Source organism: Anas acuta, chromosome 17, assembly GCF_963932015.1.
Source record: "Anas acuta chromosome 17, bAnaAcu1.1, whole genome shotgun sequence".
NCBI lineage: Eukaryota > Metazoa > Chordata > Aves > Anseriformes > Anatidae > Anas > Anas acuta.
The window spans coordinates 11311371-11318342 of NC_088995.1; the positions used below are offsets into that span (position 1 = coordinate 11311371).

Below are 6972 nucleotides of genomic sequence, written 5' to 3' on the forward strand. Positions count from 1 at the left end.
GCCGTGACCCCGCAGGAACGCCCTGTGCCTGCAGAACTCCTCCAGGCCACTCTGTCTAGCCACTTCTCACAGAAACTGCCCCCAGCTGGGCCACAAAGGGACCAGGAAACAAGCAACAAAGCCCCCCGCTGCTCCATTAGCTCTCCTTTGAAGTAATCAGGAATAACAGGCCTAAATGCCTGAATCACAAATTTGTGGTCATTACGTAGGGTCACTACTGGGTCAGGCTGAGGTTGCCTTGGATGCCATACACATGCAGTCACTTTTTTTTTGGTGCTCTGCTAAGATTTTTCTGGGTTGTGCTTTGAAAGTGCAGCTCTAATTGTGGATTTCCTACATTTATAATGCATGGTTTGGGGAATAACAAGTCCCTTATATTATTTTTTTAGTTTTTGCTTTTCACTACCTTGTGAACATTGAGCTTCATTTCATGGAAGCCCAGGGGAGGGTTGTTTGTAGGCTTTTTGGTGTGGGAACGCAAACAAAGATTTGAACTGATGCTGCTGTAATCTGCCCTCTCGCCGCCTGCAGCTGGCATGTGCACACTGGGACCGGGACACGCAGGGCTGTGTTGCGTCCTCTAGGATGTGAGAAAAATGAACATTTCAGCAACAGTTTGACCTTTGGGTGTAGGAGGGATATGGTGTAGCCTTGCCAGCTGCTCATTTGCCCACATCACACACAAAGCAAAACAGCCCCACTGAAGCATTTGCATGGTTCATGAGCAGCAGGGCAAATGTAGAAGCCTGTGCTCAATACGCAGCAGGTAACAAAGAATTATAAACCACCCAAATTTCTCTTCTTAGAGTGCACTGGGAATGATTGACAGGGCTTCCAAGCAAAGCCTCCTGGAATTTATAGCACATGGAAATCTTCCTGTTCATTAACAGGGGATTGTGCTTTGGGCAAGGACTTCTGAAGCAGCTCTCCCACCCTGCAGCCATCCTGAACTCAGGGAGGCTCTCCTCTGAGGAAGCTCCTGTTATTCCTGTGCTCCAAACAGTCAAAACAGGAAAGTAACCTCTGGGCATCCACCTTGGGGAAAACCTCAGCCTGCCCCCTCCACAAAATCCCAGGAACCTACTTCTTACAGTAATGGTCTGTAGCCCAGTGTTTTGGGATCAGATTCAGCTGTGTGGGACTTTGCTGTCTGCCTGCAAGCTCAGTAACAGTATTGCAAGAAAATATTTATTCTTTACACATAAGTATAAATTAGCGACCCTCTTCTACACAAGCATGGCAATCTGGCTGACCTCCTTCTGATCGTTTCTTTGAAGATTTGAGTACCAAGAAGTTTAGGGTATAGATTTAGACAGCCTAGGGTAACCACAGGGCCCATGTGTGCTAGCACTAATGGACCTGCACTAATATTATTACAGTGGCAAAGCAGGGACCTTAAAAACCACTCAGGATGGACAGACCATGATATTGGTTGGGGTGCAGGGAAGTGAGAGAAACCATTAACATGTTGTAATATTAGTCTTGAGCCTGGGGACCTGCTATAGCAAATAAAATACCCACATAATTTAGTCAAGGGAATTCAGCCAAAAAAAAATATTAGAAGTTTCATTTTTTCAATGTAATAACTTTTTACTCCATTTAATCTCCAGTTTAACCACCTGAACAGATAATAAAGTACTGCTAGAGCAGGAATAATAAGGCTTGAATGAAAGGAGAGAAATAATGCTCAGGAACACAAAGGCGTGTTCATGAGCAACTCGCCCAAGATACCAGGGAAAACGGGGCAAGTTCATCATGACAAAACCAGGCCTTCCCACCCCATTGCAGCAAGGACCCCGCCATGTATTTCCAACTGGCAGCAACACAGCTGGACACCAGATCTGGGGACACAAGATCCCATCAACAATCCCTTGGCTTGCAGGATCAGTGACCTCTGGTCTCCAGCCACTGATGCTGGTGAGTTCAAGTCATGAAGACTGAGCAATGAGACACCGGGCTGTGACAAATGGGCAGCTCTTGCCAGTGCCCAAACTTACTTAAAAAGAAAGCTTCACTATGAAATTTAATCTTGTGTCTCTGAAGTCAAGAATGGGAAATGGGGTCAGACTTTGATACGCCATTTATTGTGTTTAATAGTTAGTATTTTAACTTTTGTACAACTTATGGCTGTACATACCTGTCCTTTTCGCTAATATCTTGGAGTGAATAAGGGAAAAAAAGTAACTGAGGTTTACTGATTTAAAGTTACCTTATGTCTTTGCTCTGCACTCTTAGAAATTTAGAGAAATAAAATTCAGGGCTGAAAAAGTAGGTTCAGGTGTGCAAGGTAGTGTGCATCTCATCACCTTGCTTGGCTGGTAGGACACCAGCTGGAGCCACTCTCTGGCAATAAGATTTCCTTCCTTCGCTTCTATGACATGGTGCACGTGCCCAGCCACTGGGGTTGCATCCCTGCCCTCTGCCCAAAATAAAGCTGTGTTAAAAGGAAAGGCATCTGGCACAAGAGGGGGTAAATGGAGCTACGTGCCTTGATGGACACAGGACCACAACACTGATGGATTCATGCAGAATGGTACAAAATAAGGTCAGCCTTCTGCCATTTCTTGAAGAGAAACGAAGGAAAATATGGTATTCAAGCATCCGGGGGGGATTCAGTTTGGCTGAATAGGAGAAGGCTGCTGGATCCTGGCTGGGCCAGGGAGCTCAGCACCAGGCTGCTGGGGTGGGAGCAGGCAGGGGCTGGCAGGAGCCCAGCAGCCAGCTGGCAGCAGCTTAAATCAAGAGAAAGTCTTTAGATATGAGAAAATCTGGATCCATTAATTACCTACCTTTCAGATCCTATTTTGTGATCATTTAGTATTTCATAGCTTTTTTTTTTTCCTCTCCAGATCATCCTTGTTTAATGCTCTTTAGAGGCTTTATTATGTTCTTTCCCATTGAAAAATTTCACCCGAACTGTGTATATCTTTAAAGCACACGCTAAGTTCAGATGGTTGGATCTTTGGTATTTAGGCTTCCTACAAACAGACATTTCCTACCTTCCTCGTGACACTCCCTCATCCTCCCCAAAACATCAATACATCCTCAGAGTAATCTGGAAGCCACAGCAACTGCTCCTGGCAGGAAGCTGCTGAGCCATTCTCCAGAAGCCTGACCTGTGTTATTTGGAACAGATGCTCTTTTAGCTTTGTAATATTCAGCCAAAAACAATGGCAGTAAGTAAAAGCTGTAGGTCAAACTAAGGCTAAGCTCTATGAGAATTATATGAAAATATTTTCGCTCCACGTACCTGTGACACCATCAGCCCATAAGAAGATGACAGATGACATTATGCCCAAGCAGGGGAAGTTACTGCAGCCAACACCTGGCTGTGTAAAGCCTTCTGGCTTCCCTGTGACCACGAGCAGCCACCAGGGTAGGAAACAAAGCATCGGCCAGCTCACCTGCAGGGCTGGCAGCGCCCAGGAGCGTGTGTGGCTTCAGAGATGCAGGTCTTGTCCTCAGGCATCCCAGGGCTGCACAGGGGCAGGGCAGGGGACGAGAGCTGCCAAGGAGAACAAAGCTTTCAGCTGTCAGAACCAAGCGCTCAAGTGTTGGTCTCCCCAGCTGGACAAAGGGTCTGTGGGGCTCACGCTGCCTCTTCCCCCTGCTAGGCATGCTTGGTTTAACAGAGCTCAAGAAACAGGCAAGTCTCAGGAAATAAATGTTTTCAGTCTCTCTTTTTTATTGCCTGTAAAATAGCAGGAGGCTTTCAAAGCAACAGCAAATCCTGTTAAAAAAAGTAGAGAAAATTAAAGAAATGTTTCTTGTCTCAGATCCAGCCCTTTTCACCTCAACTTTCCATCATGGTACATAAAACTTGTGTGTATTTTGGCACTGTGGAGAAATAGCTTTTCCCCCTTCTCTTCCTTGCACAACCCAGGAGCTCTGAGTGAGCTTTAAAAGTTTTGCACAAACACAGAATGGCCAAATAATAGAGCAAGAAAACAGCATTAAACTTTGTAGACAATCAACTTTATTCTGTGCACAGCAGCTAGTTTCTCCCACTCTCAGCAGAAATAAAAATTTACAAGTGTTCTGGGAAAGCACTCAAAACCAAACACGTCCAGACAAAGTCTAGTGTGAACCACTTGGAAATAGATCTGTGCATCACCTTCTCAAAGGCTCATTCCAGCCATGTTGGCATAGCCAAGCTGACGGTGCCCAAAGCAAATACACTGAGAGATCAGGACAGGATTTGAGGGCTGAGATTGATACCAGTCACATGTGTACCCGACAGCCAGTTTTCTGCTCTTCCAATCTTCTCATCAAAGGCCCTTTCTGCATCACTGCTTGCACACTGCCACAGAAGAAGGATGCCTTCTTATTTGAGAGCGTGGAACCTGCCTGCACCAGGAGCAAAAACCCAGCTACTAAAGAGGAGTGATCAAAGACACAAGGATCAGATGCATTTGCAGGCACCATCCCTTTCCATAGGGAGCACATTAGGTTTGCTGTACACCCTCATTGCACTGACTGTCATCTTCCAAGCATAGCAAATAACATTTTCATAAAGCACTGCTTTTAATCAAGCACAATCTCCACATCCCCGAAGGAGCTATCTGGAGCCTATCCCTTCTCTCTGCTGCTCTTCTTTGCCCCCTTTTAACTCCCTCCCCACCCCTGAGGCCCTTGCCTGCAGCAAGGAGGGCTCCGCCGGGGTCCCTTTGGAGCTCATTAACACAGGTCCATCCACCGGGCCACCAGGCTGAGCATGAGGTGCATGGCACCCGTGCTCCCCTGGGACCTGGCGTGCAGGGCTGTGCTGTCACACGGTGATGCACTAATAACCACGGAGCCCATGCGAAAGCAGAGTGTGGCACCTGAGCATAGGGCCCCTGCAGTGGGATCTGGCAAGCCCCGTACTTGAACAGTGTATTAGAAACACTAATTATACTTCAGAGTCAGCAAATATAGAGAGGGTTATTTGTGTACCCAGTCACTGCTGCAGTTTGGTTCAGGGACTGGGGAGTCTGGATTGAAACCACCTAAAATACACTTCTAAATATCATTGTAAAGGAATAATCTCATTTCTGCAATAGTGCAGACATATCCCTTTTCAAGCACCAAGTGCATGGATCCGTGCAAGTGACTCCTGACTTGCAATCAGGCAGTGTGGGCAAGAGCGAGATCATCTCCTTGGAACTTGGTGAGGGTTTCCTACACAGCAGAGGCTTTCTATTCAGCACATCACAGAGAAAAGCCTGCCAAATATGTTCATTACTTATGAGAATGCAAATGTTCATGGGAAGGGGCTAAACTCCTCTTCCACACAGCTCACAGTCAGTAAGTGCTCCTGTGTAGGCCAGAGCTGCCATCAGCTTTACAGAGGGTAGGACTTGCATCTCTGTTTGCTCCACGCTCAGTGAGAAAGATCAGACCAGGAGCACCAATACAAGCACACCTTGCCACATGCTCAGTGCTTCTGTTAGATTTACCTGTCCCCCATGGCTGGCTCTGGGCAGGACCCATCATATCTGGATCTCAGAGCACGGGGACTCATCATGGCCTCTCCCAGGCTGTGCTGATGAGAGGAATCACTCCTCACTGATGAGAGGCCCTGCATTTTCTTCCCTGGGAGAACACAGCTCTGTTCCTTCCCCCATTTAATAATGCACAATTTATCAGGCTAAATTGGTGAGCTCGGTAGCAAGTGATTCAAATCAACTTCAGCAGCTATAAGCAATCATATATACTTAAAGAAATCCTCTTATGCTACTTTCAGCAAAACCTGAGGAAAGTTGCCTATGAATGTGCTACTGTAGCCTATTAATGCTTGAGAAAGCCCATTTAAATGCATCTCTGATGGTTGATTGAGACTTCTGTAATGGAAGTCTGTAAGGAACCTGCTCCTTCCTTCAGGCTGGGCAGGCCAAGTGCCTCCCTGCCTTGCTTGCTCACTACCTGTGTGTAAGAAGAGCCAAGGATGGAGGGAGAGCTGTGCTGTGGGGAGACAGGAGGGAAGCCTCCATGTTTTTAACCAGTTGGTGCTCTTGGACAGCCTCACAAACAGGATCATGAAGTGTGTTTCCTGCAGGAAGGGGCTCCCTGAGACCCAGAGAGCTGTCCTACACCTTCCTCCTACACAATGCTCAGAGGTGCTTCAAAACGCAGGTAAGAAAGCCTCAAGTCTCATGCAGCTCTGCTAGGCCGCACCCTTGCTTCCATAGGAGGCCTGCTGGGCCCCATGGGCAGCTCAGCCGATGGAGCCCTTCCCCTCCTTTGTCACAGGCTCAGAGGGTGGCACCAAACTGCTGAAGGTGCTCTAGCAGTCCTGGTGATGAGCAGAAACGCCTCTGGGTGCTGTGATGGCAAGGAGAACACTTGGGCCTCAGCAACCTGCCAACAGCTCACCTTGGGGCTGCAGCTACTCCCCGTGCTGAATTACACTGCTCCCAGCCAGTGTGACACACTAACCGTTTTCTGAGCTCAAATAAAACCTTATGAAGAAAACAACTTCATTTCACTGCATGGAAAAACACAGCAACTCAGGGGACTACCCAAGGCATGTTCAACATTGGGTCAGGGGAGCTTTCCAGCTGAGCTCTCCCAGGATAGCCCAAAGAAGTTAACCTTCTCCACAGTGCAAATAAAAACATTTCTGTGCCTTAGCATAGCCTGCATGAGCTCAACGTTTTAAGCCTGCCCAAAGCTAGAGACACTGTAGGCTGAAGGAAAAGCAGGAGAGGAAGGGCAGTCCCAGCTACACTACTTACCCCTGCTTACATATTGCTCCTGCCTTTGTGCACGTCCACACAGCAGAAGAAGACGTAGTGCTCCCTTCCCTCCCCTATAAGCCCTCCCAATGCCTCCCAGGTGCTTCTGTCTGGGGCAGATTGGCCCTTGCCAGCAGCTGGGGGCTTTGCCAGATACCATGCATCCCCTGCAGCTGGTGGCAGCACCCCGTGAGGCAAGTGGCCTCCCCAGGCACCGGCCCTGGTGGTCCCCGGGGACCAGCCCCACCCGCTGCAG

The 6972-nt window shown here is 47.9% G+C and overlaps 1 long non-coding RNA gene across 1 annotated transcript; it reads right to left on the minus strand.

Annotated features, from left to right (window-relative positions):
• Positions 1-276: 276 nt before the first annotated feature.
• On the minus strand, positions 277-6754 carry LOC137841205 (uncharacterized). Its single transcript, XR_011088486.1, has 3 exons — positions 6717-6754; positions 3405-3505; positions 277-580 (listed from the first exon to the last, which is right to left on the minus strand). It is a non-coding gene; the product is annotated as an uncharacterized lncRNA (long non-coding RNA).
• Positions 6755-6972: the final 218 nt, after the last annotated feature.